Source organism: Stomoxys calcitrans, chromosome 3 (genome assembly GCF_963082655.1).
Source record: "Stomoxys calcitrans chromosome 3, idStoCalc2.1, whole genome shotgun sequence".
Lineage (NCBI taxonomy): Eukaryota > Metazoa > Arthropoda > Insecta > Diptera > Muscidae > Stomoxys > Stomoxys calcitrans.
Genome location: NC_081554.1, coordinates 119,365,440 through 119,380,845, shown reverse-complemented (window position 1 = coordinate 119,380,845; position 15,406 = coordinate 119,365,440). Strand labels below are relative to the sequence as shown.

The following is a 15,406-nucleotide window of genomic DNA, read 5'->3' as shown; positions in this document are numbered from 1 at the left end:
AGGCTCAAGAAGTCAAGATCCCAGATCGGTATTTATGAAAGCTATATCAGGTTATTTACCGATTTGCGCCATACTAAGCACAGTTATTGGAAGTAATAACAAACACCTCATGCAAAATATCAGCCAAATCGGATGAGATTGCTCCCTCCAGGGGCTCAAGAATTCAAGACCCAAGATCGGTTTATATGGCAGCTATATCAAAACATGGACCGATATGGCCCATTTACAATCCCAACCGACCTACACTAACAAAAATATTTGTGCAAAATTTCAAGCGGCTAACCTTACTCCTTCGAAAGTTAGCGTGCTTTCGACAGACAGGCGGACGGTGGGATAGATGGACGGATATGGCTAGACCGACTTAAAATGACGTGACGATCAAGAATGTATATACTTTATGGGGTCTCAGATGCATATTTCGAGCTGTTACAAACAGAATGACGAAATTGGTATACCTCCATCCTATGGTGGAGGGTATAAAAGGACTGCAAAAATGTTTATGCAAAATGTAGTGACCCAAAATTCATTGAAATTTTTGCTTTAGAAAATAATTTCGAGTTTAGGCTGTCTTGAGAGTGTTTTTTCTCTAAAATTTTTACCTAATTCTGAACAAATTTTGTTGGACCTAGCCGGATGTTTTCAGATGGGTTATTAAACTGTAATAACTACGGTTCACAAATGACAACATTATTGCAAATTACCCAAAATTTGATAATGTGGAACTCGCCGAGAAAAGCGTTGTGCAAAATTTTGGCAAGATTGGTAAAAAAATGCTCTTGTAGGGGCTCTAGAAGTGGAAATCGGGCGATATACGTATATAACTGCTATATGTAAATTTGAACCGATTTCTATGAAATTCATCTATAATGTCGGAAAGGAAGAGAAAATCCTTCCGCCATATTCTAGATAATCGATTAACAAATGACCATTTGATTGCAATGTTACTGCAAATCAGACGAGAATATATATATTAGTACCATGTCTAAATCTGAACCGATTTCCATGAAATTCCAGTAATGTTGAGAGTCATAAGAAAATCCTTCCTGCCATATTTCGAGAGAATTGGTTAACAAATGACCATTTTATTGCATTATTACTGCAAATCGGACGAACATATATATGGGAACTATATCCAAATCTGTAATGTCGGAAGTCATAACAAAATCCTTCCTACCAAATTTCGAGAGAATCGGTTAACAAATGACAATTTTATTGCATTATTACTGCAAATCGGACGAACATATATATGGCAGCTATATCCAAACCTAAACCGATTTTTTCCAATTTCAATAGGCTTTCTCTCTAGGACGAAAAACATGCCCATACCAAATTTGAAGACGATCGGATGAAAATTGCGATCTGTAGTTTGTACACAAATTAACATGGACAGACAGACAGACGGACATAGCTAAATCGAATCAGAAAGTGATTCTGAGTCGATCGGTAAACTTATCAATGGGTCTATCTCTCTTCCTTTTGGGTGTTACAAACTAATTCACTATGTTATTATACCCTGTACCACAGCAGTGGTGTAGAGTATAAAAATATTCACTAAAATTTAGTCTTTAAGAAAAAGTTATTGGAATTTTTGTCTATAAAAATTTGTATTGGGAAAAAATTCAATTATTATATAGTCTTTTGAAAAAATTAAAAAAAAATTGTCTTTGGAAAAAATGTCGTTCAAATTTCGTTTCCGCTTAGAATTTTATTACAATTTTGTCCTCAAGTAAAATAACTTTAAGGCGGCCCTGGCTTCAGCAAAATGTTGTCTTTGTAGAATATATAAATATAAAATTTTATCATTTTAAAAATTGTTGCTGAAATTATTTGTTTAGAATAAAATTAGTTTATTTTGTCCGATTTGTCTGAAATTTTGCATGTAGTGTTTTTTTATGACTTTCAAAAACTGTGTCAAGTACGGTCCGAATCGGTCTTTAATCTGATATAGCTCCCATATAAACTGATCTCCCGATTTGACTTCTTGAGCCCTTACAAGCCTCAATTTTTGTTCGATTTGGCTGAAATTTTGCATTGCGGTGTGCTGTTACGACTTCCAACAACTGTGCCAAATCAGTCTATAACCTAATATAGCTCCCATGTAAAGCGGTCTCTTGATCATCCTTGTTCCTAGAAGCTTTAATGTTTGCTGGTTTGACAGAAGTTTGGTAAGTAGAATAAAATAATACCCATCAAATAAACTTATTTTGTAAAATTTTTTTTGCAGAATCCATGGTGTTGGGATTCCAAGACTCGGCCCGGCCGAACTTAGCACGCTTTTACTTGTTTTTTTTTTTAAATTTATTTCTGTTTGAATTTTTATAATTATGATAAATTACTGACTTTGACATTCCCATTTTTTCCCAAAACGTGACATTATATTGTAACAAAAAATTTTGTTGGTTGTCTTTATTGAATGAGAATAAACACATTTTATATTTCACTTAGAAATTCCCTTAAATGCATAAAATGTATTTTCTCAACCATTTGTTTATTTTCTGAAATATGTACTGCATATTTCTCATTCCATTGCAACTGTTTATTTGCAGAGCCCACCACAATGAAATGGCAACAAATTATGCATCACGACATGCTGTTTTGTTTAAGATGTACTTGAGAAGATCGTCACCTACATGCCGCTGTTATTGCACGTCATGGCGCTTTTGGTCTTTGGAGCATACATCTGTGAGTGTGGTATGCAGTTGCGATGGGTAGTATCTGTTACTTTATTTGTTCTGCATTACCTAACAGGACAATGGCATGCTATCACAGCCGTCATGGGTTCTTTCAATTCGGCTTGTGCAGCCCTTATTTGTACGAAGGATAGCGTTCTTTCAAAAATCGAATGTCGCGACAAGACCTATGAAGTTAGTGCTGTACAATATACAACGGTAAAACATTTTCGAAAAAAAATTGAAAGAAGCTTTTGCTTTTGTGAAAAGAATAAAAACTCCAAATTCCCTTACAAGCTAAACTCTTAATGTAACAATTTGGCGAAAAGCTCATAATCTTCAATAATGGATATTCCTTCATTGAGCGGCCTACATTTTTTGTATTCAGCTTTCCAAGCCACTTCCATGTGAAATTTCCATGCTATTTCTCCCTTCGGATGTCTCTCCAGGTAGGGAATGGAGGGAAGCTCATCAGATATAACGAGCACCGCAGAAATGAAATTTGCGCAAGTGGTGTCCCGTTTGCACTGATACGAAAACGAACACGATGGGTCCGTGCAAAAGGGTCGGCAAGGGAGGAGCCAAAAGAAATGACCAACGGTGGCGCTCGCAGACCTCCAGGCCTATAGAGTCGCTGGCAGCCCCAGCACTAGGTACCGATGTGATGGCCGAATCCGCCATCCATCTAATAATAATGATTACAGAAACATCAACAAGGAATAATGGAAATGACAACACACCGATGGCAACCTCTCGATTCAGAACGCGGTTTATAATTGGAACATGGAACGTTAGAACTCTCTCAGAATTATCGAGACTTTACCAAGTCCAGAACGAGATGACAAACTACAACCTAGACATCCTCGGCTTAAGTGAAGTACGATGACCGAAATCCGGAACTATGGATATTCAAGATAGGTACCACTATGGGGACATTAAATTTGTTATGGAAGATTTAAATGCCAAGGTGGGCAGTAACAATCAATCATGGTAATGATAGGGAATCATTCATGGGAATGATAGGACTTGGCGACACCAGGAATGACAACGGCGACAGGTTTGTTGATTTCTCTTCGCGAAACCGGCTTTTTATTGGAGCCACAAAATTCCCCCAAAAAATATACACAAATATACTTGAGAATCTTCAGATGGAAATACGCCTAATCAAATCGATCACGAACTTTTCAGCAAACGCATTCTGGGTTCTTTGATAGATGTAAAAACTAGACGAGGAGCTGACATCGATAGTAACCACATGCCCTTAATGGTCATTCTACGTCTATGCCCAGGCGCCGTGAAAAGGACTTGAACAAAAAGCACAAAGTTTAACCTCTTTCACCGGAAACCCCCCAAACCGGGGTGCTGTAAAATTAAGCAGCAAATTTAATTGGGATTAGTTTTCCGCTTATCTTTACCCGAACCGCTCAGACAAGTTTTAGTGTTCACATGCATGTATATAAAAGGTGAAAAGTATATATCTATAATAACAATCATTTATTGCTTTCAATATTGTCTGTGTCCGAAAATGAAATTCTGGAAATAATCATTGAAAAAATTCATTTCAAAATTCCAGGGTAATTTGAATTAATTTGATGTTTGATGCCAAAAACCTTGATCCAGTATATAAACACGGTAATTTTATGTTTATGGAACAATAAGAACGTTTCCGGGAACCCAGGAAATTAAAGGTATTTTTTCAGGGATAGAAAAAACCGGGAAATGCAAAATCCCAGGGGCTTATAACAACTTTCCCGATTTTGATCGAATTTCTGTGTGGATTTTTTCATTACCCATCGACATTCCTCGAAATCGGTTCAGAAATAAATGAAGCGTCAATATAATGTGTCGGCCAATTTGCACTTATAGGGAAGATGAAGAGCATTTTATAGTCGGCTCGACTTTTAAAAAACCGGGAAATGCAAAATCCCAGGGGCTAATAACAACTTTCCCGGTTTTGATCGAATTTCTGTGTGGATTTTTTCATTACCCATCGACATTCATCTAAATCGGTTCAGAATTAAGTAAAGCGTCAATTTAATGTGTCGGCCAATTTACACTTATAGGGTAGATGAAGAGCATTTTATAGTAGGCTCGTCTTTTAACTTAACAACATTCCCACTGAGATGATTTTATGTGTTTTCATATTTCGTTGTCCAGCGCTTTGCAGATTATACGGATAACTCAAAACTATTCCAACCTTTTTTAAGTCATGTCTCCTAATTTGAAGATTAATTTGGGCAAGCATTGTTAACTTCTAAGTCATACTCCCCCACAGGCATCGAAAATTTCTAGTCCATCAGAACGTCTTTTGTGCTATCCATTTGAGAAATAATTCGTTTAATATCTGCACCGCCTATAAAATTTTATGCTAGCATAATGGGAACAAGCCATAAAAATATTTGTGATATTAAAATTATACCTTAAAATATAATTAAATTATAAAGGGCAATTCAGGACAATGAACACCAAACACTAAATGGTAGATAAGATGAAGGCAATGCCCACAAAGGGAAGAAATATTAACAGCATTCTTATCAATACGAACATAACAATAAACACTTTTGATATCTTCTTATGGACGTCGGGCATCTGAAGGACTTCAATGTAATTCCATGAAAGTCGCTTGTGGTGTGCATCGTGACTAAAGCTCACATTGTGAAAAGATGGTAACGAGAAGATGTAACAACATGCAAGCATAGTACATAGGCACTGCACAATGGGAATTTGTATGATCATGGACTTGAAATGACGTTTGTCTTAAATTCGGATTGATAAATTATATAAAAAATAAACAATTCACTGCATACTTATACGCGACCTTTTTATACCCATATACTCATAGGATGCGGTTATACTAAATTTGGCATCACGTTTGTTACTCCTCGAAATATTCGTCTAAGACACTTTAAAGAATATATATCTAGAAATTTCAGCATGAACAAATCACAGAGCCACTGGCTGTCCCCAAGAAGTAAGGAAGCAAATTGATCCCGTTGCAATAGACGGAAAGCATCCATCCAGTGTGTTAGATATACGATCCATCCGAGGATCGAGCAAAGTTTCGGATCATTACCTTGTTGGAGCTTAGGCTCGCACCGGTTTGAGTATGGCGAGGAAAGTACGATCTGACACAGCTTTGTGTTTAAAATTCTTAAAAAATTATTCCACTTTCAATGACCCCCTGAATTTGGTGCAAAATTTGTATACCCTCCTCCATAGGATGGGGGTGTACTAAATTCGTCATTCTGTTTGTAACTCCTCGAAATATTCGTCCAAGACCCTATAAAGTATATATATTCTTGATTGACATGACATTTTAAGTCGATCTGGCCATGTCCGTCCGCCCATCTGTCTGTCGAAAGCACGCTAACTAGGATTTGACTGAGGTGTTTGCATGAGGTGTTTTGTTATGACTCCCAACAACTGTGTTAAGTATGGCGCAAATCGGTACATAATCTGATATAGCTGCCATATAAACCAACCTGGGATCTTGACTTCTTGAGCCTCTAGATGGCGCAATTATTGTCCTATTTGGTTTACATTTTGTACAACGGCTTGTTCCACGACTTTCAACATATATGTGAAATATGGTCTCAATCGATCTATACCTTGATACAGCTCCCATATAAACCGATCTTCCGATTTTGCTTGTTGAGCCCCTACAAGGTGCAATTCTAAGCCGAATGACCTGAAATATTACACAATGACTTCTACAGAGTTTAGCATTCAATTCATATATGGTCCGAATCTACAACTACAATTTGATAAAGCTCCAATAGCATAACAGTTCTTTTTCATTATTCTTTGTTTGTCTAAAAAGAGATAACGCGCAAAGAACTCGACAAATGCGATCTATGGTGGAGGGTATATAAGATTCGGCCCGGCTGAACTTAGCTCGCTCTTACTTCTTAAATCTAACTCAATTTTTCTTTCTCAAATACCTTGGATTTGAGTTCCATATCGTTCCTTCCAAAGTACAAGATAGTCTCCTGAAACGTGGAGGAACATGTTAAAAGCAGATTCGTATTCTGCTCCAAAATACGTTTAATTCGAGCCCCATATTATCTCGATCGGTTTTAATGTCCGTTTGAGGGGCTTTTTGGGACAATTTATGGATAAGGCCTGCGTTCTTGAGACGTGGCGGCAAATTTTAATAACAAACACGTATTCTACTCAACTTTCATTCGAATCCCATATTGCCTCAATCGGTTAACATGTCCATAACTTTTGCGCAATGCTTTTTGATGTTTGCTCATTTGATAGGCTCATTCTGTTTTTGGCCTTAAGTTTGACTCCGGCGATAGTGTCATGGACCGCTGAGAAAAGTTTAGAATTGTTTTTTGTTTTTCAGAGTCGAAGGTAGTCAACCCACTGTGCGGCGGTACCTTGAAGGGACGGTTATTCTGTTAGTGACTCTGTTCGTTCTATCTGCATAAGCATAAATTTATTTATTTTATTGTGTTTGTTTTCCGACCCGATATGCTTTGGAACATCTCAACTCGTTATCCTTCATACACATTATTGTTCGCAGTTATAATGGCACACAGCCCCCAAAGCTTTGCCACCATAACCCAGCGACTGGACCATGGCGTAGCCATAACCACAATAGCCATCCATAGTGGCGGTGCAAAGTCTTAATAACCCATCGGCCACCAGCAGCCAAGAGATTCCAAATCACCAGACCATACCAGCTAAGTCAAGGCGAACCAAGGCAACCATAAATGAGTTCGCACACAAATATGTATTGTAGATGTAAGACGATTGGGGCGACAATGGCTATGACCATGACGATGGCGATGACGAAGGAGAGGTGAGCGTATCTGCAGCTGATCTTTACCTTGGCGTTGCTATATAGCAAGGTTAAGGAAGTCAACCCAAAAGCGGAGAAATGCTTTTAGTGTTTCCAGGCGCGTGTGTGCGCTTCCTATGGCCTTTTAGTTGTCGGTTGATAGCAATAATGATGAGCAGAAGCACGCTTTTGCTAAGCGAATTGTGCCACCTATTCAAATATTTACAACCACCGCAGTGGCGATAACAGTGTCAGGTTACCTGCTGCAAATTCTATGCTAGGGTCGGCGAAGGAAGCATCGCACCTTTCTACCTTGCTGATGTAACTGGTGGTGGTATATGTGTGTGTGTGTGCCAGAAAGCCTGCTGGTTATTCCAATGTTGCTCATTTTTATCATTTATCAAGATAACTAAATTACAAAAGCCCTGGAATAATAAGACGAGAAACGCTGTCTAACTACGTGTACATATTCTTTGCGCATTCTATTCCATCCATCCTCAGTTAAATTTCATTCATAAGAAGCCAGCGAGACACCTTCTTTGCAAGCCATTTATGAATCTGCTCAATAGCGACTATTTACCGCAATCAACACTGCAGGCGTAATGTGATTATTCGAGTTATTTTTTATTTTTGTATCTTGGATAATATATTTTACGAGGGAAGACGTGGGGATGTAAATAAAGTTTCAAGTCAGTTTTCGATGCTCATTTATATTTGAATAACAATTAAAAATGTTCTAAGTTCAGCCGAGTCGAATCTTGGGAACCATGGATTCTGCAAAAAATTTCACTAATTCAACATAATCGAAGACTTATGTATATTTTGCGTACTAAATTTCTGCCAAATAAGAACCAATTGAAGCTTCAATGGGGCGCCTAAGAAGACTAATCGAGAGATCGATTTTAATTGAAGCTACAATATATCAGGTTATAGACCTATTAGGACCGTACTTGGGAGGATTTTTGGAAGTCGTAACAAAAATGCAAAAATTTCTCCCCATTCGGATAACAATTGTGGCTTCTGGGGGCTCCTGATGTCAAATCGGGAGATCGGTTTATCTGGGAGGTATATCCAAATCAGAATCGATATGGCCCATTTGCTATCCCCAACGATCTACATCAATAAGATGTGACTGTGCAAAACTATCTACATTCGTTGGAGCGCTATCATGCTTTCGACTGACGGACTGTTAGATTCACTCAAAATGTCGAGACTATCAAGAATATATGTATACTACTGAAAACGAAATGACTAGATTCGTATACTCCCCATCTTATGGTGGTGGGTATAAAAATTGCTTTATGTAGATACTCAAGAAGTAGACACTCGAAAGGAAGCTGTACTCATTTGAAAGTTAATGTGTTTTCGATGAACGGATGGACTTGGCTAAATCGACTTCTATAATATGCACTAACCAGAAAAAAAATCGTACATTCTTACCGCAAAATTTCAAATTCATTCGAATTATTTTGTAATTTAATCAATCGTGGTGATATCTTTATAAGCAGAGAACGGAAATATACGTACTTCTTATTTATTGGCCGATTTCGATCATAATTTGTACTTATGAATAGTTTGGTGTAAGAAAACGAATGTTGAGTGCATATCTGAAATATGCATTTTTTATGCAGTATATATGCAAAATAAACACAACATACATGCAAAATGTGTGAGTCAAAATGGATAAATTGAAAATCTTAAAAAAGTTAATCATTCGGTTTATAAGAACTTTTCTGAATATAAATGTGCTCTTTAGACACAATATCTTCTAATTGTATCCTGTGGACCAACAACGTTAAAATTTTTGCCGATATTCCGATTTAGAGTCTTAAGCTTATAAAAGCAGCACCACCCGTTTTTTCAAGTTCCTTGATATATGTGCCGAATATGGTCCATGTAGGTTTAAATATTAATATAGCCCCCATATAGACCAATCTCTCGATTTAAGGTATAACGCCAATAAACGCGCCGTCGTAACCGAAACGAATGACACCAGTTTTGAAATAAAGCGAAGAATAATACTGGTAAACAGATGATTCTTTGGATTAGGTAAGCAGTTTTAGCAACAAGGCTAACCTCTCCACAGACGAAGAGTACACTGCACAAGACACTGATACTACCCGTGTTTTTATATGGTTCTAAGCCATGGTTACTTGTGAAAGTAGACGAGGCATTGTTTGAGAGAAAGATTCTTCGTTAAATATATGGACCAGTTTGCGACGTATAAACCACGAGTTGTATAACGACGATAGCATAGTTACACGTATCAAAACACAACGGCTGCGTTGGCTAGGTCATGTTGTCAGAATGGATAAAGAAGCTCCAGCGAATAAGTCTTTTGATGGCAATCATGGTGGTACACGCAAATCAGGACGACCAAAAGCCAAATGGAAAGATCAATCGGTGAAGGACACCTCGAAACTTTGTGTCAGAGATTATATAATGGGCACAGAAGATAAAGGCGCTTGAAACGCTATTCTACGTACGGCTAGCGAAACTGTCATAGCTGCCATAGCTTTTTATTTCAACCCGCTACTCTCATGATATATTGTTTAGGGGTGTTTTCAGGGGTGAAGTGGTTCCCCAGGCACTTGGCCCTGAAAAAATATCAGCATCATGCTCTTTTCTCAAATACCATTTATTTAAACCCCATATTGCCATTGGCTTAAGAGGAGTTTACAGGATGAGGCGTCCCCAAACACATGGCCCCAAAATAGGTTATCAAATTCGTTTTCTAATCTCAAATACCTTTATTTGAGCCACATATTGACATGGTCGAAGAATTTTTTCCCTTGGGGGTGTTTTAAGAAAGGGATGATGCCCTAAATACATGGTCCTACATTTGGATATCAAATTCGTATTCTACTCCCAAATACCTTTATTTGAGCCCCATATTGCGATGGCCACTAAAAAATTGCTGTTTGTGGGGTATTTTGGGAAAGGAGTAAACCCCCAGAAATTGGGGTTGTTATGGTGAAGGGACGTCCGCTAGACAGTTGGCCCCTAATGTTGATATCAGATACGTGGTCTATTCCCACAAACCTTTAATTATAGCCCCATATTTCCATAGTCGGCAAAAATGACCGGCTTGGGGGGTGTTTTAGGGGATTGTGGGTGTTTTGGGGGATGGGGGGTGTTTTGGGGGATGGGGGTGTTTTGGGGGATGGGCGGCCACTCAGTGAGTTGGCCTTGAAAATATATATCGGATTCGTGTTCCACTTTAAAAACCCTCTTATTTGAGCCTAATATCGCAATAGTCAGATAACTAAAACTAGTTAGTACGGGATAAAGTCTGGCAAATCCTATCTTTTGGGTATGCAGGCTAAGTCATCGAAATCAAAATTTTCTTAAATTTGAAATGTAGAAACGTACAAAATGTTGAGAAAGTAGGTTAATAAATGGGTTCGCAAAGGCCCTGAAACTGAAATTCGGAAGACACGTATATATGAGCCTCATATTGCAATATATTTGAGCCTCATATTGCAATAGTCAGAAAATACTTACTATTTGGGTGGTGTTGTGGGGGTGGAGTGGCCCCATAGACACTTTTCCCGAATATTAATATCTAAGTCGTGCTTTACTCCCAAAGACCTTTCATTTGAGCCTCATATTGCTATGGTCGTAAATTTTTCCCCTTTGGGGATGTTTTTGGTGAGAGGCGGCCCCCAAAACACTTGGTCCCATATTTGGATATCAGATTCAAATTCTACACTCAAATACCATTCATTTAAGCCCCATATTCCCATGGTCAGTAAATAAGCCCTGTTTGGGTGGTGTTTTGGGAAAGGGGTGGACCCCCAGAAATGTGGTCCCACATTTGGATATCAGATTGGTATTCTACTCGAAAATACCTTTGTTTGAGCCACATATTGCGATGGTCACTAAAAAATTGCTGTTTGTGGGGTGTTTTGGAAAAGGAGAAAAACCCCAGTAAATTGAGGTTGTTATGGTGGAGGGACGTCCGCTAGGAGTTGGCCCCTAATGTTGATCAGATGCGTGGTCTACTCCCAAATATTTCCATAGTCGGCAAACATGGCCGGCTTGGGGGATGTTTTGGGGGATAGGCGGCCACTCAGTGAGTTGGCCTTGAAAATATATATTGGATTCGTGTTCCACTTTAAAAACCCTTTTATTTGAGCCTCATCTTGAAATAGTCAGAAAATACTTACTATTTGGGTGGTGTTGTGGGGGTGGGGTAGCCCCATAGACACTTTTCCCGAATATTAATATCCAAGTCGTGCTTTTCTCCCATATTGCTATGGTCGTAAATTTGTCCCCTTTGGAGGATGTTTTTGGTGAGAGGCGTCCCTCCAAACACACATATATATATATATATATATATATATATATATATATATATATATATATATATATATATATATATATATATATATATATATATCTATATATATATATATATATATATATATATATATATATATATATATATATATATATATATATATATCTATATATATATATATATATATATATATATATATATATATATATATATATATATAAAATTGCGGATTTTTTCATATAGTCGGCGTTGACAAATTTTTTCACAGCTTGTGAGTCTTCTGTCAGTTATCAGCTGTTACTTTAAGCTTGCTTTAGAAAAAAAGTGTAAACAAGTAAAAAGGCGTTAAGTTCGGCCGGGCCGAACTTTGGATACCCACCACCTCGGGTATATATGTAAACCACCTTTCATGAAAATTCGGTGAAAATTTCATACCATAGACAATAAATGCGTCTTTATGGCCTAAAAACCTAAAACCTAGATATTGGTCTATATGGCAGCTATATCTAAATTTGAACCGATCTGTGCGATATTTCAGATGTATGTCAAGGGGCTTAACTTAACTCACTGTCCCAAATTTCGGCGACATCGGACAATAAATGAGCATTTTATGGGCCCAAAACCTTAAATCAAGAAATCGGTCTATATAGCAGCTATATCCAAATCTGAACCGATCTGGGCCAAATTGAAGAAAGATGTCGAGGGGCCTAACACAACTCACTGTCCCATATTTCAGCAAAATCGGATTATAAATGTGGCTTTTATGGGCCTAACACCATAAATCGGAGGATCGGTCTATATGGCAGCTATATCCAAATCTGAACCGATTTGGGCCAAATTAACAAAGGATGTCGAAGGGCCTAACACAACTCACTGTCCCGAATTTCAGTGAAATCGGATAAAAGATGTGGCTTTTATGGCCCTTAGACCCTAAATCTGAGGATCGGTCTATATGGCAGCTATATCCAAATCTTGACCGATCTGAGCCAAATTGACGAAGGATGTCGAAGGGCCTAACATAACTCACTGTCCCAAATTTCAGCAAAATCGGATAATAAATGTGGCTTTTATGGGCCTAAGACCCTAAATCGGAGGATCGGTCTATATGGCAGCTATATCCAAATATGAACCGATCTGGGCCAAATTGACAAGGGATGTCGAAGGGCCCAACACAACTCACTGTCCCGAATTTCAACAGAAACGGATAAAAAATGTGGCTTTTATCGGCCTAAGACCCTAAATCGGAGGATCGGTCTATATGGCAGCTATATCCAAATCTGAACCGATCTGAGCCAAATTGACGAAGAATATCGAAGGGCCTAACACAACTCACTGTCCCAAATTTCAGCAAAATCGGATAATAAATGTGGCTTTTATGGGCCTAAGACCCTAAATCGGCGGATCGGTCTATATGGGGGCTATATGAAGATATAGTCCGATATAGCCCATCTTCGAACTTAACCTGCTTATGGACAAAAAAAGAATCTGTGCAAAATTTCAGCTCAATATCTCAATTTTTAAAGGCTGTAGCGTGATTTCAACAGACAGACGGACAGACGGACAGACGGACGGACATGCCTAGATCGTCTTAGATTTTTACGCTGATCAAGAATATATATACTTTATAGGGTCGGAAATGGATATTTCGATGTGTTGCAAACGGAATGACAAAATGAATATACCCCCATCCTTCGGTGGTGGGTATAAAAAAGTATATTTGATTAAAGTTCATTCTAAGCTTTATTAAAAATGCATTCACTTTCTTTTAAAAAATACGCAATTATTTTTTGGGCAACCCAATATATGTATGGACTCAGGAGGACCATGGATCGCATTTGCCGAGTTCTTCTCCCGGCATCTCTTCTAAGACAAAAAAGGATATAAGAAAAGATTTGCTCTGCTATTATCATATTATTACATGTTGGAGACCTGTGTAAAATGTCAGCCAATTCGAATAAGAATTGCGTACTTTGGGGGCTCAAGAAGTAAAATAGAGAGATCGATTTATATGGGAGCTGTATCGGGCTATAGACCGATTCAGATCATAATAAACACGTATATTGATGGTCATGAGAGGATCCGTAGTACATAATTACAGGCAAATCGGATAATAATTGCGACCTCTAGAGGCTCAAGAAGTCAAGATCCCAGATCGGATTATATAGCAGCTGTATCAGGTTATGAACCGATTTGAACCATACTTGGCACAGTTGTTGGATATCATAACAAAACACGTCGTGCAAAATTTCATTCCAATCGGATAAGAATTGCGCACTCTAGAGGCTCAAGAAATCACTCTAGAGGCTCAAGAAGTCAAGACCCAAGATCGGTTGATATGGCAGCTATATCAAAACATGGACCGATTTGAACCATACTTGGCAAAGTTGTTGGATATCATAACAAAATACGTCGTGCAAAATTTCATTCCAATCGGATAAGAATTGCGCACTCTAGAGGCTCAAGAAATCAAGACCCAAGATCGGTTTAAATGGCAGCTATATCAAAACGTGGACCGATATGGCCCATTTACAATACCAACCGACCTACACTAATAAGAAGTATTTGTGCAAAATTTCAAGCGGCTAGCTTTACTCCTTCGGAAGTTAGCGTGCTTTCGACAGACCGACGGATGGACGAACGGACGGACGGACAGACGGACGGACGGACATGGCTAGATCGACATAAAATGTCGCGACGATCAAGAATATATATACTTTATGGGGTCTCAGATGAATATTTCGAGTAGTTACAAACAGAATGACGAAATTAGTATACCCCCCATCTTATGGTGGATGGTATAAAAACACAAAGACTTTGCTGAGCATTGATATCTATTTAGTCGTTGTTGTTGTAGCAGTTTATTGTGTTTTATCTTTCGTCTGCTTGATTCTGTTGAGTGTCAAGACCCAGGATCTCTGCGACTAGGATGGAGTGCGTCCACAGGGATATGGGTCTTAGTCGAGTGGGTCTGGCCGGGCAGTTAAACTGGTGACGTGTATCGTTCGGCCCCTGGTTACAATCGGGACATACATCTTGCACATCGGCATCAATCCTAGCTCTATAGGAATTGAGGCGGCTGCATCTGCCGGAACGTAATTGAGCCAGAACTACTCTGGTTTGCCGGGGGAGGTCGATTTCTTCAGGTGCAATGGGTGGCGGTCGTTCTCCATTCACCCGGTAGCCAATTACCACATCTGCTACCGTGCCTGCATGAATGTTGTTTAGACCTGCATAATATACCGCTTGATCTAGAGGTTCTCTCTTGTAGCGCTGAACCTCACGCTCTAGATCATGTAGATCTACCTTAAGACTTCTGGGCTATCCACAAGATGATGATTGGGATGGTCTCTGCGATAACAGCCCAAAAGGTATTGCTTAGACAGCATGTAGTTATGTCTTCGCACTGGTAGGATATTTGTCTCCTGATGGAAGTGGTCCACATGAGAACTGAGGAGACAGCCCGTCGCAGTTCGGAGGGCGACATTCTGACAGATCTGAAAATTATTCCACTGCGTGTCACAAAGTTGACGAGACCACACTGGCGCTGCATAACTTACCACAGACCGGCCAATTGCTTTGTACGTGGTCAACAAGGTTTCTTTGTCTGCACCCCAAGTGCTGCTAGCAAGTGACTTGAGAACCTTG

General features: G+C 38.8%; 1 long non-coding RNA gene across 1 annotated transcript; it reads left to right on the top strand.

Annotated features, from left to right (window-relative positions):
• The first annotated feature begins 1,738 nt into the window (after positions 1-1,738).
• On the top strand, positions 1,739-2,440 carry LOC131996347 (uncharacterized). The gene is made up of 2 exons (XR_009397789.1): positions 1,739-2,165; positions 2,225-2,440. It is a non-coding gene; the product is annotated as an uncharacterized LOC131996347 (long non-coding RNA).
• Positions 2,441-15,406: the final 12,966 nt, after the last annotated feature.